Below are 20,000 nucleotides of genomic sequence, written 5' to 3' on the forward strand. Positions count from 1 at the left end.
GGCCCGCATGACATGCCACGGCCTCGGACCGCATGCCTTGCTACGGCGTCGCCCAACATGCCATGCCACGGCCTCGGCCCGCATGACATGCCACGGCCTCGGCCATCATGCCATGCCACGGCCTCGGCCCGCATGCCTTGCCACGGCGTTGCCCAACATGCCATGCCACGGCCTCGGCCCGCATGCCATGCCATGCCACGGCCACGGCCCGCATGCCATGCCACGGCCACGGCCTCGGCCCGCATGCCTTGCTACGGCGTCGCCCAACATGCCATGCCACGGCCTCGGCCCGCATGCCGTGCCACGGCCTCGGCCCGCATGCCATGCCATGCCACGGCCCGCATGTCTTGCCACGGCGTTGCCAAACATGCCATGCCACGGCCTCGGCCCGCATGCCTTGCGACGGCGTCGCCCAACATGCCATGCCACGGCCACGGCCCGCATGCCATGCCACGGCCTCGGCCCGCATGCCATGCCACGGCCTCGGCCCGCATGCCTTGCTGCGGCGTTGCCCAACATGCCATGCCACGGCCTCGGCCCGCATGCCTTGCCACCGCGTTGCCCAGCATGCCATGCCACCGCGTTGCCCGGCGTGCCATGCCTTAGCCTTGGCCAACATGTCGAGCCACGGCCTCGGCCCGCATGCCATGCCATGCCACAGCCCGCATGTCTTGCCACGGCGTTGCCAAACATGCCATGCCACGGCCTCGGCCCGCATGACGTGCCACGGCCTCGGCCCGCATGCCATGCCACGGCCTCGGCCCGCATGACATGCCACGGCCTCGGCCCGCATGCCTTGCCACGACGCCGCCCAACTTGCCATGCCACGGCCTCGGCCCGCATGCCATGCCACGGCCTCGGCCCGCATGACATGCCACGGCCTCGGCCCGCATGCCTTGCTACGGCGTCGCCCAACGTGCCATGCCACGGCCTCGGCCCGCATGCCATGCCACGGCCTCGGCCCGCATGACATGCCACGGCCTCGGACCGCATGCCTTGCTACGGCGTCGCCCAACATGCCATGCCACGGCCTCGGCCCGCATGCCACGGCACGGCCTCGGCCCGCATGCCTTGCTACGGCGTCGCCCAACATGCCATGCCACGGCCTCGGCCCGCATGCCATGCCACGGCCTCGGCCCGCATGACATGCCACGGCCTCGGACCGCATGCCTTGCTACGGCGTCGCCCAACATGCCATGCCACGGCCTCGGCCCGCATGCCACGGCACGGCCTCGGCCCGCATGCCTTGCTACGGCGTCGCCCAACATGCCATGCCACGGCCTCGGCCCGCATGCCATGCCACGGCCTCGGCCCGCATGACATGCCACGGCCTCGGACCGCATGCCTTGCTACGGCGTCGCCCAACATGCCATGCCACGGCCTCGGCCCGCATGCCATGCCACGGCCTCGGCCCGCATGCCATGCCACGGCCTCGGCCCGCATGCCTTGCCACGGCGTCGCCCAACATGCCATGCCACGGCCTCGGCCCGCATGCCTTGCCACCGCGTTGCCCAGCATGCCATGCCACCGCGTTGCCCGGCGTGCCATGCCTTAGCCTTGGCCAACATGTCGAGCCACGGCCTCGGCCCGCATGCCATGCCATGCCACGGCCCGCATGTCTTGCCACGGCGTGGCCAAACATGCCATGCCACGGCCTCGGCCCGCATGACGTGCCACGGCCTCGGCCCGCATGACATGCCACGGCCTCGGCCCGCATGCCTTGCTACGGCGTCGCCCAACATGCCTTGCCACGGCCTCGGCCCGCATGCCATGCCACGGCCTCGGCCCGCATGACATGCCACGGCCTCGGCCAGCATGCCTTGCCACGACGCCGCCCAACTTGCCATGCCACGGCCTCGGCCCGCATGCCATGCCACGGCCTCGGCCCGCATGACATGCCACGGCCTCGGCCCGCATGCCTTGCTACGGCGTCGCCCAACATGCCATGCCACGGCCTCGGCCCGCATGCCATGCCACGGCCTCGGCCCGCATGACATGCCACGGCCTCGGACCGCATGCCTTGCTACGGCGTCGCCCAACATGCCATGCCACGGCCTCGGCCCGCACGCCACGGCACGGCCTCGGCCCGCATGCCTTGCTACGGCGTCGCCCAACATGCCATGCCACGGCCTCGGCCCGCATGCCATGCCACGGCCTCGGCCCGCATGACATGCCACGGCCTCGGACCGCATGCCTTGCTACGGCGTCGCCCAACATGCCATGCCACGGCCTCGGCCCGCATGACATGCCACGGCCTCGGACCGCATGCCTTGCTACGGCGTCGCCCAACATGCCATGCCACGGCCTCGGCCCGCATGCCATGCCACGGCCTCGGCCCGCATGACATGCCACGGCCTCGGCCCGCATGCCTTGCTACGGCGTCGCCCAACATGCCTTGCCACGGCCTCGGCCCGCATGCCATGCCACGGCCTCGGCCCGCATGCCTTGCCACGACGTCGCCCAACTTGCCATGCCACGGCCTCGGCCCGCATGCCATGCCACGGCCTCGGCGCGCATGACATGCCACGGCCTCGGCCCGCATGCCATGCTACGGCGTCGCCCAACATGCCATGCCACGGCCTCGGCCCGCATGCCATGCCACGGCCTCGGCCCGCATGCCATGCCACGGCCTCGGCCCGCATGACAGGCCACGGCCTCGGACCGCATGCCTTGCTACGGCGTCGCCCAACATGCCATGCCACGGCCTCGGCCCGCATGCCATGCCACGGCCTCGGCCCGCATGCCACGGCACGGCCTCGGCCCGCATGCCTTGCTACGGCGTCGCCCAACATGCCATGCCACGGCCTCGGCCCGCATGCCATGCCACGGCCTCGGCCCGCATGACATGCCACGGCCTCGGACCGCATGCCTTGCTACGGCGTCGCCCAACATGCCATGCCACAGCCTCGGCCCGCATGCCGTGCCACGGCCTCGGCCTCGGCCCGCATGCCTTGCTACGACGTTGGCCAACATGCCATGCCACGGCCCCGGCCCGCATGCCATGCCACCGCGTTGCCCGGCGTGCCATGCCTTAGCCTTGGCCAACATGTCGTGCCACGGCCTCGGCCCGCATGCCATGCCATGCCACGGCCCTCATGTCTTGCCACGGCGTTGCCAAACATGCCATGCCACGGCCTCGGCCCGCATGCCTTGCTACGGCGTCGCCCAACATGCCATGACATGCCACGGCCTCGGCCCGCATGCCTTGCTACGGCGTCGCCCAACATGCCATGCCACGGCCTCTGCCCGCATGCCATGCCACGGCCTCGGCCCGCATGCCTTGCGACGGCGTCGCCCAACATGCCATGCCACGGCCTCTGCCCGCATGCCATGCCACGGCCTCGGCCCGCGTGACATGCCACGGCCTCGGCCCGCATGCCTTGCCACGACGTCGCCCAACTTGCCATGCCACGGCCTCGGCCCGCATGCCATGCCACGGCCTCGGCTCGCATGACATGCCACGGCCTCGGCCCGCATGCGTTGCTACGGCGTCGCCCAACATGCCATGCCACGGCCTCGGCCCGCATGCCATGCCATGGCCTCGGCCCGCATGACATGCCACGGCCTCGGACCGCATGCCTTGCTACGGCGTCGCCCAACATGCCATGCCACGGCCCCGGCCCGCATGCCTTGCCACCGCGTTGCCCGGCGTGCCATGCCACCGCGTTGCCCGGCGTGCCATGCCACCGCGTTGCCCGGCGTGCCATGCCTTAGCCTTGGCCAACATGTCGTGCCACGGCCTCGGCCCGCATGCCATGCCATGCCACAGCCCGCATGTCTTGCCACGGCGTTGCCAAACATGCCATGCCACGGCCTCGGCCCGCATGCCATGCCACGGCCTCGGCCCGCATGCCATGCCACGGCCTCGGCCCGCATGACATGCCACGGCCTCGGCCCGCATGCCTTGCTACGGCGTCGCCCAACATGCCATGCCACGGCCTCGGCCCGCATGCCATGCCACGGCCTCGGCCCGCATGCCCTTCTACGGCGTTGCCCAACATGCCATGCCACGGCCTCGGCCCGCATGCCTTGCCACCGCGTTGCCCAGCATGCCATGCCACCGCGTTGCCCGGCGTGCCATGCCTTAGCCTTGGCCAACATGTCGTGCCACGGCCTCGGCCCGCATGCCATGCCACGGCCTCGGCCCGCATGTCTTGCCACGGCGTTGCCCAACATGCCATGCCACGGCCTCGGCCCCCATGCCTTGCCACCGCGCTGCCCAGCATGCCAATGCACCGCGTTGCCCGGCGTGCCATGCCTTAGCCTTGGCCAACATGCCACGCCACGGCCTCGGCCCGCATGGCTTGCCAGGGCGTTGCCCAACATGCCATGCCACGGCCTCGGCCCGCATGTCTTGCCACGGCGTTGCCCAACATGCCATGCCATGCCACGCCACGGCCTCGGCCCGCATGCCATGCCACGGCCTCGGCCCGCATGCCATGCCATGCCACGGCCTCGGCCCGCATGCCATGCCACGGCCTCGGCCAGCATGCCATGCCAAGGCCTCGGCCCGCATGCCTTGCCACGGCGTTGCCCAGCATGCCATGCCACCGCGTTGCCCAGCGGGCCGTGCCGCGGCCTCGGCCCGCATGCCTTGCGACTGCCTTGGCCAGCGTGCCATGCCTTAGCCTTGGCCTACATGCCATGCCACTGCCTTGGCCAGCATGTCGTGCCACCGCCACGGCCAGCATGCCATGCCGGTCCGTTGCCCAGCATGCCACGGCCGTGGCGGCATGGCAAGCCACGGCCTCGGCCAGCATGCCATGCCACGGCCTCGGCCAGCATGCCATGGCACTGTCTTGGTCAGCATGCCATGCCATGGCACCGCCTTGTCCAGCACGCCGTGCCGCAGCGTTGGCCAGCATGCCTTGGCCGGCATGCCATGCCAATGCCTTGGGCCAACATGGCGTGCCACGGGCTGGGCCATGCCGGTCCGTTGCCCGGCATGCCACGGCCGTGGCGGCATGGCAAGCCACGGCCTCGGCCAGCATGCCATGCCCCGGCCTCGCCCAGCATGCCATGGCACGGTCTTGGTCAGCATGCCATGCCATGGCACCGCCTTGTGCAGCGTTGGCCAGCATGCCTTGGCCGGCATGCCATGCCAATGCCTTGGGCCAACATGGCGTGCCACGGGCTGGGCGAGCACGGCATGCCACGGGCTGGGCGAGCATGCCACGCCACGGCCTTGGCTAGCAGCAAGGCATGCCACGGCCTCGGCGAGCATGCCATGCCATGCCAAGGCCAAGGCCAAAGCCAAGGCCAAGGCAGTGGGCAAGGCCAAGTCCCTGTGCAAGGCATGGCCAAGGCCAAGGCAAAGGCCAAGGCCAAGGCAAAGGCCAAGGCCGCGGGCAAAGGCCAAGGCCAAGGCCAAGGCCATGGCGTGCCACCGCCTCGATCGATCTTTTTGAACATGATTCTTTTATAATCTTACCCAAACCGTGCAACACAATTAAAAATGCACTACAATCAATTTTAAATGTCATTCCCTATTTTTTTGCAATTTTTCTGGAGCTTTTCGAATTTTTAAAGCCCTTATTTGGCATAAAAAAATCAAAATAAAATAAAAAAAATGAAAAAAATAATTTAATAATTTCTATAATTACTAGTGAATCATCCTTTAATTATGGGAATTTTTCCATAATTTTTTGACTATTTTTATTAATTTTTATTATTTTTTAAGTATTAATATCGAAATAAATTAAAATAAAATATTTTCTGTAAAAAAATATTTTTTTTAATTTTTTTTATGGTGTATTAAATTATTTCCTACAACTTTCATGTTGAAAGTTTTGGCAAAAAAACATTACTTTTTAAAAAAACCCCATTATGACTCCTCGAACATGCTTGATGTTTCCTCCTGCCAGATTGAAAAGGGCTTAACAGGCTATTATAAGGGGGGGGCACCTCCCTTGCCCAGGGCAAGGCAGTGGCAGGTACGCCCCATGTTGGGCGCGGCCTGGGCTGCGGCCTTGGGTTACATGCACTGCGGCTCGACCGCGGCCTGGGCTGCGGCCTGGGGCGGCTCGGCCGCGGCCTTGGGCGGCCTGGACCGCGGCCTTGGGCGGCCTTGCGCGGCCTGGGCGCGGCCTTGGGCGGCCTGGGCGCGGCCTTGCGCGGCCTGGGCGCGGCCTTGCGCGGCCTGGGCGCGGCCTTGGGCAGCATGGCGTGGCATGCGCGCGGGCGTGGGCGGCCTGGCATGCGCGCGGCATGGGCAGCACGGCATGGCATGCGCACGGCCTGGGCGGCCTGGCATGCAGCCGGCCTGGCATGCCCGCGGCGTGGGCAGCACGGCATGGCATGCGCACGGCCTGGGCGGCCTGGCATGCAGCCGGCCTGGCATGCCCGCGGCGTGGGCAGCACGGCATGGCATGCGCACGGCCTGGGCGGCCTGGCATGCAGCCGGCCTGGGCAGCACGGCATGGCATGCGCACGGCCTGGGCGGCCTGGCATGCCCGCGGCGTGGGCAGCGTGGCCTGTGCGAATACCGCGCGCGTGGTCTTTTGACCACGGTGCGCGTGTTGCGCGCATGGTCGCGCACGCCTTTGCACGCCTTCGCACGCAACGCACGTCTAGTGATAAGAACCGCAGCCAAGGCAGCCCAGCCCCAAGGCCAAGGCCAGCAGCATGGCATGCCACGGCGAAGGCAGCCCAGCCAAAGCCAGCAGCATGCCATGCCAAGGCCAGCAGCATGCCATGCCACGGCCAAGGCAGGCCAGCCAAAGCCAGCAGCATGCCATGCCAAGGCCAAGGCCAGCAGCATGCCATGCCACGGCCAAGGCAGCCCAGCCAAAGCCAGCAGCATGCCATGCCAAGGCCTAGGCCAGCAGCATGCCATGCCACGGCCAAGGCAGGCAAGCCAAAGCCAGCAGCATGCCATGCCAAGGCCAAGGCCAGCAGCATGCCATGCCACGGCCAAGGCAGCCCAGCCAAAGCCAGCAGCATGCCATGCCAAGGCCTAGGCCAGCAGCATGCCATGCCACGGCCAAGGCAGGCAAGCCAAAGCCAGCAGCATGCCATGCCAAGGCCTAGGCCAGCAGCATGCCATGCCACGGCCAAGGCAGGCCAGCCAAAGCCAGCAGCATGCCATGCCAAGGCCTAGGCCAGCAGCATGCCATGCCACGGCCAAGGCAGGCCAGCCAAAGCCAGCAGCATGCCATGCCAAGGCCAAGGCCAGCAGCATGCCATGCCACGGCCAAGGCAGCCCAGCCAAAGCCAGCAGCATGCCATGCCAAGGCCTAGGCCAGCAGCATGCCATGCCACGGCCAAGGCAGGCAAGCCAAAGCCAGCAGCATGCCATGCCAAGGCCATGGCCAGCAGCATGCCATGCCACGGCCAAGGCAGCCCAGCCAAAGCCAGCAGCATGCCATGCCAAGGCCAAGGCCAGCAGCATGCCATGCCACGGCCAAGGCAGCCCAGCCAAAGCCAGCAGCATGCCATGCCAAGGCCTAGGCCAGCAGCATGCCATGCCACGGCCAAGGCAGGCCAGCCAAAGCCAGCAGCATGCCATGCCAAGGCCAAGGCCAGCAGCATGCCATGCCACGGCCAAGGCAGCCCACCCAAAGCCAGCAGCATGCCATGCCAAGGCCTAGGCCAGCAGCATGCCATGCCACGGCCAAGGCAGGCCAGCCAAAGCCAGCAGCATGCCATGCCAAGGCCTAGGCCACCAGCATGCCATGCCACGGCCAAGGCAGCCCAGCCAAAGCCATCAGCATGCCATGCCAAGGCCAAGGCCAGCAGCATGCCATGCCACGGCCAAGGCAGCCCAGCCAAAGCCAGCAGCATGCCAAGCCAAGGCCAAGGCCAGCAGCATGCCATGCCACGGCCAAGGCAGCCCAGCCAAAGCCAGCAGCATGCCATGCCAAGGCCTAGGCCAGCAGCATGCCATGCCACGGCCAAGGCAGGCAAGCCAAAGCCAGCAGCATGCCATGCCAAGACCAAGGCCAGCAGCATGCCATGCCACGGCCAAGGCAGCCCAGCCAAAGCCAGCAGCATGCCATGCCAAGGCCTAGGCCAGCAGCATGCCATGCCACGGCCAAGGCAGGCCAGCCAAAGCCAGCAGCATGCCATGCCAAGGCCAAGGCCAGCAGCATGCCATGCCACGGCCAAGGCAGCCCAGCCAAAGCCAGCAGCATGCCATGCCAAGGCCTAGGCCAGCAGCATGCCATGCCACGGCCAAGGCAGGCAAGCCAAAGCCAGCAGCATGCCATGCCAAGGCCATGGCCAGCAGCATGCCATGCCACGGCCAAGGCAGCCCAGCCAAAGCCAGCAGCATGCCATGCCAAGGCCAAGGCCAGCACCATGCCATGCCACGGCCAAGGCAGCCCAGCCAAAGCCAGCAGCATGCCATGCCAAGGCCTAGGCCAGCAGCATGCCATGCCACGGCCAAGGCAGGCCAGCCAAAGCCAGCAGCATGCCATGCCAAGGCCAAGGCCAGCAGCATGCCATGCCACGGCCAAGGCAGCCCACCCAAAGCCAGCAGCATGCCATGCCAAGGCCTAGGCCAGCAGCATGCCATGCCACGGCCAAGGCAGGCCAGCCAAAGCCAGCAGCATGCCATGCCAAGGCCTAGGCCACCAGCATGCCATGCCACGGCCAAGGCAGCCCAGCCAAAGCCAGCAGCATGCCATGCCAAGGCCAAGGCCAGCAGCATGCCATGCCACGGCCAAGGCAGCCCAGCCAAAGCCAGCAGCATGCCATGCCAAGGCCTAGGCCAGCAGCATGCCATGCCACGGCCAAGGCAGGCAAGCCAAAGCCAGCAGCATGCCATGCCAAGGCCATGGCCAGCAGCATGCCATGCCACGGCCAAGGCAGCCCAGCCAAAGCCAGCAGCATGCCATGCCAAGGCCAAGGCCAGCAGCATGCCATGCCACGGCCAAGGCAGCCCAGCCAAAGCCAGCAGCATGCCATGCCAAGGCCTAGGCCAGCAGCATGCCATGCCACGGCCAAGGCAGGCCAGCCAAAGCCAGCAGCATGCCATGCCAAGGCCAAGGCCAGCAGCATGCCATGCCACGGCCAAGGCAGCCCACCCAAAGCCAGCAGCATGCCATGCCAAGGCCTAGGCCAGCAGCATGCCATGCCACGGCCAAGGCAGGCCAGCCAAAGCCAGCAGCATGCCATGCCAAGGCCTAGGCCACCAGCATGCCATGCCACGGCCAAGGCAGCCCAGCCAAAGCCAGCAGCATGCCATGCCAAGGCCAAGGCCAGCAGCATGCCATGCCACGGCCAAGGCAGCCCAGCCAAAGCCAGCAGCATGCCATGCCAAGGCCTAGGCCAGCAGCATGCCATGCCACGGCCAAGGCAGGCAAGCCAAAGCCAGCAGCATGCCATGCCAAGGCCAAGGCCAGCAGCATGCCATGCCACGGCCAAGGCAGCCCAGCCAAAGCCAGCAGCATGCCATGCCAAGGCCTAGGCCAGCAGCATGCCATGCCACGGCCAAGGCAGGCCAGCCAAAGCCAGCAGCATGCCATGCCAAGGCCAAGGCCAGCAGCATGCCATGCCACGGCCAAGGCAGCCCAGCCAAAGCCAGCAGCATGCCATGCCAAGGCCTAGGCCAGCAGCATGCCATGCCACGGCCAAGGCAGGCAAGCCAAAGCCAGCAGCATGCCATGCCAAGGCCATGGCCAGCAGCATGCCATGCCACGGCCAAGGCAGCCCAGCCAAAGCCAGCAGCATGCCATGCCAAGGCCAAGGCCAGCAGCATGCCATGCCACGGCCAAGGCAGCCCAGCCAAAGCCAGCAGCATGCCATGCCAAGGCCTAGGCCAGCAGCATGCCATGCCACGGCCAAGGCAGGCCAGCCAAAGCCAGCAGCATGCCATGCCAAGGCCAAGGCCAGCAGCATGCCATGCCACGGCCAAGGCAGCCCACCCAAACCCAGCAGCATGCCATGCCAAGGCCTAGGCCAGCAGCATGCCATGCCACGGCCAAGGCAGGCCAGCCAAAGCCAGCAGCATGCCATGCCAAGGCCTAGGCCACCAGCATGCCATGCCACGGCCAAGGCAGCCCAGCCAAAGCCAGCAGCATGCCATGCCACGGCCAAGGCAGCCCAGCCAAAGCCAGCAGCATGCCATGCCAAGGCCTAGGCCAGCAGCATGCCATGCCACGGCCAAGGCAGGCAAGCCAAAGCCAGCAGCATGCCATGCCAAGGCCATGGCCAGCAGCATGCCATGCCACGGCCAAGGCAGCCCAGCCAAAGCCAGCAGCATGCCATGCCAAGGCCAAGGCCAGCAGCATGCCATGCCACGGCCAAGGCAGGCCAGCCAAAGCCAGCAGCATGCCATGCCAAGGCCAAGGCCAGCAGCATGCCATGCCACGGCCAAGGCAGCCCAACCAAAGCCAGCAGCATGCCATGCCAAGGCCTAGGCCAGCAGCATGCCATGCCACGGCCAAGGCAGGCCAGCCAAAGCCAGCAGCATGCCATGCCAAGGCCTAGGCCACCAGCATGCCATGCCACGGCCAAGGCAGCCCAGCCAAAGCCAGCAGCATGCCATGCCAAGGCCAAGGCCAGCAGCATGCCATGCCACGGCCAAGGCAGGCCAGCCAAAGCCAGCAGCATGCCATGCCAAGGCCTAGGCCAGCAGCATGCCATGCCACGGCCAAGGCAGGCAAGCCAAAGCCAGCAGCATGCCATGCCAAGGCCAAGGCCAGCAGCATGCCATGCCACGGCCAAGGCAGCCCAGCCAAAGCCAGCAGCATGCCATGCCAAGGCCAAGGCCAGCAGCATGCCATGCCACGGCCAAGGCAGCCCAGCCAAAGCCAGCAGCATGCCATGCCAAGGCCTAGGCCAGCAGCATGCCATGCCACGGCCAAGGCAGCCCAGCCAAAGCCAGCAGCATGCCATGCCAAGGCCTAGGCCAGCAGCATGCCATGCCACGGCCAAGGCAGCCCAGCCAAAGCCAGCAGCATGCCATGCCACGGCCAAGGCAGCCCAGCCAAAGCCAGCAGCATGCCATGCCAAGGCCAAGGCCAAGGCCAGCAGCATGCCATGCCACGGCCAAGGCCAAGGCCAAGGCAGCCCATCCGAAGCCAGCAACATTCCATGGCAAGGCCAACGCAGCCCAGCCAAAGCCGGCGGCATGCCATGCCAAGGCCAAGGCCAGCCGCATGTCTTGCCACGGCCTTGTCCCGCAGCGTGGCGTGCCTTGGCCTTGGGCTAGAACATCGCATGCCACGCCCTTGGCAAGCAATCCTGTCCCTCGTGTAATTGCCATTTGGTTTGGCTTTGACTTACGTATATGTTGCCCTGCGAAATGCTTGTCCCTCGGGTAATAGCCGGTTTGGTTGCCTTTGACTTGCGAACACGTTGCTAGTGCTTTCCCCAGTGGAAGCTTGTTGGGAAAAGTATGTCCCTCGGAAGTTGCCTGTTGCGTTTGTTATTTGCATTCGAGCTATCCGATGCTTGCTGGGTTTCTCTAAGAGTTTTTGCACGTTCGTCGGGCTTTTTAATTATTTATTTACTCATAAAAATTATAATAAAATAAATTAAAAATAAAAAAATAATTAAAAAAATTACTATAATTACTAGTGCCTCATCTTATAATTGTTGGAATTTTTCTAGAATTTTTTGAGTATTTTTAGTAATTTTTATTATTTTTTAAGTATTAAAATTGAAATAAATTAAAATAAAATATTCCGGTGGCCAAATATTTTTTTATAATTTTTTTTATGGTGTATTAAATTATTTCATACAACTTTCATGTTGAAAGTTTTGGCAAAAAACCATTACTTTTTAAAAAAACCCCATTATGACTCCTCGAACATGCTTGATGTTTCCTCCTGCCAGATTGAAAAGGGCTTAACAGGCTATTATAAGGGGGGGGCACCTCCCTTAAGGCTGGCCAGCATGGCCAGGCCACAGGCCACGCCTATGCCTAGGCGGGCGCTTGGCACATGCCATCGCTTGGCTTGTGGCATTGGCTTGTGGCATCGAAACTACATAGCCAAGCACGGGATGCGTCGAGTGGCGGCCCGCGGCGGTGGCGGTGGCACGTTGGCCTAGGGCAGCATGCCATGCCACAGCCTTGGCCAGCAACATGGCATGCCAAAGCCTTGGCCAGCAGCATGCCATGCCCTGGCCTTGGCAAGCATGTCATGCCACGGCCTTGGCCAGCAGCATGCCATGCCACGACCTTGGCCAGCAGCATGCCATGCCCCGGCCTTGGCCAGCATGTCATGCCACGGCCTTGGCCAGCAGCATGCCATGCCACAGCCTTGGCCAGCAGCATGCCATGCCACAGCCTTGGCCAGCAACATGGCATGCCAAAGCCTTGGCCAGCAGCACGCCATGCCCCGGCCTTGGCAACCTTGCCAAGCCACGGCCATGGCCAGCAGCGTGCTATGCCCCGGCCTTGGCCAGCAGCGTGCCATGCCACGACCTTGGCCAGCAGCTTGCCATGCCCCGGCCTTGGCCAGCATGTCATGCCACGGCCTTGGCCAGCAGCATGCCATGCCACGGCCTTGGCCGGCAACATGGCATGCCGCGGCCTTGGCCGGCAGCATGCCATGCCGCGGCCTTGGCCGGCAGCATGGCAAGCCCAAGCCTTGGTCAGCAGCAGCATGCCATGCCAACGCCTTGGCCAGCAGCATGCCTTGCCACGGCCTCGGCCATCAGCATGCCTTGCCACGGCCTCGGCCATCAGCATGCCTTGCCACGGCCTCGGCCATCAGCATGCCTTGCCACGGCCTTGTCCAGCAGCATGGCATGCCCGGCCTTGGCCAGCAGCATGTCATGCCACGGCCTTGGCAAGCATGCCAAGCCACGGCCTTGGCAAGCATGCCATGTCCCTCGGGTAATTGTACAAGTTGCCTTGCGAAATGCATGTGTACGTCGTGGCGCGTGAGTTGTGTTCGGTTTGTGCGAGTTGGACGGATCCCTGCCTGTGCAGCGAACTCCACTGGTGCATTCCTCCATGTCCCTCGGGTGATCGCCTTTAGGTTGTCTTCGACTCGCCTTCGGGTTGTCTGCGCTTCCCTTGTGGAAGGTGCCTTGCGAAAAGCATGTCCCTCGGGTAATTGCCATTTGGTTGGCTTTGACGTTCGAACGAGTTGCATGTCCCTCGCCTTTGCACGCCTTCGGCCAAGCCCAGCCCCAAGGCCAAGGCCAGCAGCATGGCATGCCACGGCGAAGGCAGCCCAGCCAAAGCCAGCAGCATGCCATGCCAAGGCCAGCAGCATGCCATGCCACGGCCAAGGCAGGCCAGCCAAAGCCAGCAGCATGCCATGCCAAGGCCAAGGCCAGCAGCATGCCATGCCACGGCCAAGGCAGCCCAGCCAAAGCCAGCAGCATGCCAAGCCAAGGCCAAGGCCAGCAGCATGCCATGCCACGGCCAAGGCAGCCCAGCCAAAGCCAGCAGCATGCCATGCCAAGGCCTAGGCCAGCAGCATGCCATGCCACGGCCAAGGCAGGCAAGCCAAAGCCAGCAGCATGCCATGCCAAGGCCAAGGCCAGCAGCATGCCATGCCACGGCCAAGGCAGCCCAGCCAAAGCCAGCAGCATGCCATGCCAAGGCCTAGGCCAGCAGCATGCCATGCCACGGGCAAGGCAGGCCAGCCAAAGCCAGCAGCATGCCATGCCAAGGCCAAGGCCAGCAGCATGCCATGCCACGGCCAAGGCAGCCCAGCCAAAGCCAGCAGCATGCCATGCCAAGGCCTAGGCCAGCAGCATGCCATGCCACGGCCAAGGCAGGCAAGCCAAAGCCAGCAGCATGCCATGCCAAGGCCATGGCCAGCAGCATGCCATGCCACGGCCAAGGCAGCCCAGCCAAAGCCAGCAGCATGCCATGCCAAGGCCAAGGCCAGCAGCATGCCATGCCACGGCCAAGGCAGCCCAGCCAAAGCCAGCAGCATGCCATGCCAAGGCCTAGGCCAGCAGCATGCCATGCCACGGCCAAGGCAGGCCAGCCAAAGCCAGCAGCATGCCATGCCAAGGCCAAGGCAGCCCACCCAAAGCCAGCAGCATGCCATGCCAAGGCCTAGGCCAGCAGCATGCCATGCCACGGCCAAGGCAGGCCAGCCAAAGCCAGCAGCATGCCATGCCAAGGCCTAGGCCACCAGCATGCCATGCCACGGCCAAGGCAGCCCAGCCAAAGCCAGCAGCATGCCATGCCAAGGCCAAGGCCAGCAGCATGCCATGCCACGGCCAAGGCAGCCCAGCCAAAGCCAGCAGCATGCCATGCCAAGGCCTAGGCCAGCAGCATGCCATGCCACGGCCAAGGCAGGCAAGCCAAAGCCAGCAGCATGCCATGCCAAGGCCATGGCCAGCAGCATGCCATGCCACGGCCAAGGCAGCCCAGCCAAAGCCAGCAGCATGCCATGCCAAGGCCAAGGCCAGCAGCATGCCATGCCACGGCCAAGGCAGCCCAGCCAAAGCCAGCAGCATGCCATGCCAAGGCCTAGGCCACCAGCATGCCATGCCACGGCCAAGGCAGCCCAGCCAAAGCCAGCAGCATGCCATGCCAAGGCCAAGGCCAGCAGCATGCCATGCCACGGCCAAGGCAGCCCAACCAAAGCCAGCAGCATGCCATGCCAAGGCCTAGGCCAGCAGCATGCCATGCCACGGCCAAGGCAGGCCAGCCAAAGCCAGCCGCATGCCATGCCAAGGCCTAGGCCACCAGCATGCCATCCCACGGCCAAGGCAGCCCAGCCAAAGCCAGCAGCATGCCATGCCAAGGCCAAGGCCAGCAGCATGCCATGCCACGGCCAAGGCAGCCCAGCCAAAGCCAGCAGCATGCCATGCCAAGGCCTAGGCCAGCAGCATGCCATGCCACGGCCAAGGCAGGCCAGCCAAAGCCAACAGCATGGCATGCCAAGGCCAAGGCCAGCAGCATGCCATGCCACGGCCAAGGCAGCCCAGCCAAAGCCAGCAGCATGCCATGCCAAGGCCTAGGCCAGCAGCATGCCATGCCACGGCCAAGGCAGGCCAGCCAAAGCGAGCAGCATGCCATGCCAAGGCCTAGGCCAGCAGCATGCCATGCCACGGCCAAGGCAGCCCAACCAAAGCCAGCAGCATGCCATGCCAAGGCGTAGGCCAGCAGCATGCCATGCCACGGCCAAGGCAGGCCAGCCAAAGCCAGCAGCATGCCATGCCAAGGCCTAGGCCACCAGCATGCCATGCCACGGCCAAGGCAGCCCAGCCAAAGCCAGCAGCATGCCATGCCAAGGCCAAGGCCAGCAGCATGCCATGCCACGGCCAAGGCAGCCCAGCCAAAGCCAGCAGCATGCCATGCCAAGGCCTAGGCCAGCAGCATGCCATGCCACGGCCAACGCAGGCCAGCCAAAGCCAGCAGCATGCCATGCCAAGGCCTAGGCCAGCAGCATGCCATGCCACGGCCATGGCAGCCCAGCCAAAGCCAGCAGCATGCCATATCAAGGCCAAGGGCAGCAGCATGCCATGCCACGGCCAAGGCAGCCCAGCCAAAGCCAGCAGCATGCCATGCCATGGCCTAGGCCAGCAGCATGCCATGCCACGGCCAAGGCAGCCCAGCCAAAGCCAGCAGCATGCCATGCCAAGGCCAAGGCAGCCCAGCCAAAGCCAGCAGCATGCCATGCCAAGGCCAAGGCCAGCAGCATGCCATGCCACGGCCAAGGCAGCCCAGCCAAAGCCAGCAGCATGCCATGCCAAGGCCTAGGCCAGCAGCTTGCCATGCCACGGCCAAGGCAGGCCAGCCAAAGCCAACAGCATGGCATGCCAAGGCCAAGGCCAGCAGCATGCCATGCCACGGCCAAGGCAGCCCAGCCAAAGCCAGCAGCATGCCATGCCAAGGCCTAGGCCAGCAGCATGCCATGCCACGGCCAAGGCAGGCCAGCCAAAGCGAGCAGCATGCCATGCCAAGGCCTAGGCCAGCAGCATGCCATGCCACGGCCAAGGCAGCCCAACCAAAGCCAGCAGCATGCCATGCCAAGGCTTAGGCCAGCAGCATGCCATGCCACGGCCAAGGCAGGCCAGCCAAAGCCAGCAGCATGCCATGCCAAGGCCTAGGCCACCAGCATGCCATGCCACGGCCAAGGCAGCCCAGCCAAAGCCAGCAGCATGCCATGCCAAGGCCAAGGCCAGCAGCATGCCATGCCACGGCCAAGGCAGCCCACCCAAAGCCAGCAGCATGCCATGCCAAGGCCTAGGCCAGCAGCATGCCATGCCACGGCCAACGCAGGCCAGCCAAAGCCAGCAGCATGCCATGCCAAGGCCTAGGCCAGCAGCATTCCATGCCACGGCCATGGCAGCCCAGCCAAAGCCAGCAGCATGCCATATCAAGGCCAAGGGCAGCAGCATGCCATGCCACGGCCAAGGCAGCCCAGCCAAAGCCAGCAGCATGCCATGCCATGGCCTAGGCCAGCAGCATGCCATGCCACGGCCAAGGCAGGCCAGCCAAAGCCAGCAGCATGCCATGCCAAGGCCAAGGCCAGCAGCATGCCATGCCACGGCCAAGGCAGCCCAGCCAAAGCCAGCAGCATGCCATGCCAAGGCCTAGGCCAGCAGCATGCCATGCCACGGCCAAGGCAGCCCAGCCAAAGCCAGCAGCATGCCATCTCAAGGCCAAGGCCAGCAGCATGCCATGCCACGGCCAAGGCAGCCCAGCCAAAGCCAGCAGCATGCCATGCCATGCCTAGGCCAGCAGCATGCCATGCCACGGCCAAGGCAGGCCAGCCAAAGCCAGCAGCATGCCATGCCAAGGCCTAGGCCAGCAGCATGCCATGCCACGGCCAAGGCAGGCCAGCCAAAGCCAGCAGCATGCCATGCCAAGGCCAAGGCCAGCAGCATGCCATGCCACGGCCAAGGCAGGCCTGCCAAAGCCAGCAGCATGCCATGCCAAGGCCAAGGCCAGCAGCATGCCATGCCAAGGCCAAGGCCAGCAGCATGCCATGCCACGGCCAAGGCTGCCAGCCAAAGCCAGCAGCATGCCATGCCAAGGCCTAGGCCAGCAGCATACCATGCCAAGGCCTAGGCCAGCAGCATGCCATGCCACGGCCAAGGCAGCCCAGCCAAAGCCAGCAGCATGCCATGCCAAGGCCTAGGCCAGCAGCATGCCATGCCACGGCCAAGGCAGCCCAGCCAAAGCCAGCAGCATGCCATGCCAAGGCCAAGGCCAGCAGCATGCCATGCCACGGCCAAGGCAGCCCAGCCAAAGCCAGCAGCATGCCATGCCAAGGCCAAGGCCAGCAGCATGCCATGCCACGGCCAAGGCAGCCCAGCCAAAGCCAGCAGCATGCCATGCCAAGGCCTAGGCCAGCAGCATGCCATGCCACGGCCAAGGCAGGCCAGCCAAAGCCAACAGCATGGCATGCCAAGGCCAAGGCCAGCAGCATGCCATGCCACGGCCAAGGCAGCCCAGCCAAAGCCAGCAGCATGCCATGCCAAGGCCTAGGCCAGCAGCATGCCATGCCACGGCCAAGGCAGGCCAGCCAAAGCGAGCAGCATGCCATGCCATGCCAAGGCCAAGGCCAGCAGCATGCCATGCCACGGCCAAGGCAGCCCAACCAAAGCCAGCAGCATGCCATGCCAAGGCTTAGGCCAGCAGCATGCCATGCCACGGCCAAGGCAGGCCAGCCAAAGCCAGCAGCATGCCATGCCAAGGCCAAGGCCAGCAGCATGCCATGCCACGGCCAAGGCAGCCCAGCCAAAGCCAGCAGCATGCCATGCCAAGGCCTAGGCCAGCAGCATGCCATGCCACGGCCAAGGCAGGCCAGCCAAAGCGAGCAGCATGCCATGCCATGCCAAGGCCAAGGCCAGCAGCATGCCATGCCACGGCCAAGGCAGCCCAACCAAAGCCAGCAGCATGCCATGCCAAGGCTTAGGCCAGCAGCATGCCATGCCACGGCCAAGGCAGGCCAGCCAAAGCCAGCAGCATGCCATGCCAAGGCCTAGGCCACCAGCATGCCATGCCACGGCCAAGGCAGCCCAGCCAAAGCCAGCAGTATGCCATGCCAAGGCCAAGGCCAGCAGCATGCCATGCCACGGCCAAGGCAGCCCAGCCAAAGCCAGCAGCATGCCATGCGAAGGCCTAGGCCAGCAGCATGCCATGCCACGGCCAACGCAGGCCAGCCAAAGCCAGCAGCATGCCATGCCAAGGCCTAGGCCAGCAGCATGCCATGCCACGGCCAAGGCAGCCCAGCCAAAGCCAGCAGCATGCCATATCAAGGCCAAGGGCAGCAGCATGCCATGCCACGGCCAAGGCAGCCCAGCCAAAGCCAGCAGCATGCCATGCCATGGCCTAGGCCAGCAGCATGCCATGCCACGGCCAAGGCAGGCCAGCCAAAGCCAGCAGCATGCCATGCCAAGGCCAAGGCAGCCCAGCCAAAGCCAGCAGCATGCCATGCCAAGGCCTAGGCCAGCAGCATGCCATGCCACGGCCAAGGCAGCCCAGCCAAAGCCAGCAGCATGCCATATCAAGGCCAAGGCCAGCAGCATGCCATGCCACGGCCAAGGCAGCCCAGCCAAAGCCAGCAGCATGCCATGCCATGCCTAGGCCAGCAGCATGCCATGCCACGGCCAAGGCAGGCCAGCCAAAGCCAGCAGCATGCCATGCCAAGGCCTAGGCCAGCAGCATGCCATGCCACGGCCAAGGCAGGCCAGCCAAAGCCAGCAGCATGCCATGCCAAGGCCAAGGCCAGCAGCATGCCATGCCACGGCCAAGGCAGGCCAGCCAAAGCCAGCAGCATGCCATGCCAAGGCCAAGGCCAGCAGCATGCCATGCCACGGCCAAGGCTGCCAGCCAAAGCCAGCAGCATGCCATGCCAAGGCCTAGGCCAGCAGCATGCCATGCCACGGCCAAGGCAGCCCAGCCAAAGCCAGCAGCATGCCATGCCAAGGCCTAGGCCAGCAGCATGCCATGCCCCGGCCAAGGCAGCCCAGCCAAAGCCAGCAGCATGCCATGCCACGGCCAAGGCAGCCCAGCCAAAGCCAGCAGCATGCCATGCCACGGCCAAGGCCAAGGCCAAGGCAGCCCATCCGAAGCCAGCAACATTCCATGGCAAGGCCAACGCAGCCCAGCCAAAGCCGGCGGCATGCCATGCCAAGGCCAAGGCCAGCCGCATGTCTTGCCACGGCCTTGTCCCGCAGCGTGGCGTGCCTTGGCCTTGGGCTAGAACATCGCATGCCACGCCCTTGGCAAGCAATCCTGTCCCTCGTGTAATTGCCATTTGGTTTGGCTTTGACTTACGTATATGTTGCCCTGCGAAATGCTTGTCCCTCGGGTAATAGCCGGTTTGGTTGCCTTTGACTTGCGAACACGTTGCTAGTGCTTTCCCCAGTGGAAGCTTGTTGGGAAAAGTATGTCCCTCGGAAGTTGCCTGTTGCGTTTGTTATTTGCATTCGAGCTATCCGATGCTTGCTGGGTTTCTCTAAGAGTTTTTGCACGTTCGTCGGGCTTTTTAATTATTTATTTACTCATAAAAATTATAATAAAATAAATTAAAAATAAAAAAATAATTAAAAAAATTACTATAATTACTAGTGCCTCATCTTATAATTGTTGGAATTTTTCTAGAATTTTTTGAGTATTTTTAGTAATTTTTATTATTTTTTAAGTATTAAAATTGAAATAAATTAAAATAAAATATTCCGGTGGCCAAATATTTTTTTATAATTTTTTTTATGGTGTATTAAATTATTTCATACAACTTTCATGTTGAAAGTTTTGGCAAAAAACCATTACTTTTTAAAAAAACCCCATTATGACTCCTCGAACATGCTTGATGTTTCCTCCTGCCAGATTGAAAAGGGCTTAACAGGCTATTATAAGGGGGGGGCACCTCCCTTAAGGCTGGCCAGCATGGCCAGGCCACAGGCCACGCCTATGCCTAGGCGGGCGCTTGGCACATGCCATCGCTTGGCTTGTGGCATTGGCTTGTGGCATCGAAACTACATAGCCAAGCACGGGATGCGTCGAGTGGCGGCCCGCGGCGGTGGCGGTGGCACGTTGGCCTAGGGCAGCATGCCATGCCACAGCCTTGGCCAGCAACATGGCATGCCAAAGCCTTGGCCAGCAGCATGCCATGCCCTGGCCT

The sequence above is a fragment of the Camellia sinensis genome, unplaced genomic scaffold (genome assembly GCF_055761805.1).
Source record: "Camellia sinensis isolate YWXY unplaced genomic scaffold, ASM5576180v1 Unanchor6, whole genome shotgun sequence".
NCBI classification, from domain to species: domain Eukaryota; kingdom Viridiplantae; phylum Streptophyta; class Magnoliopsida; order Ericales; family Theaceae; genus Camellia; species Camellia sinensis.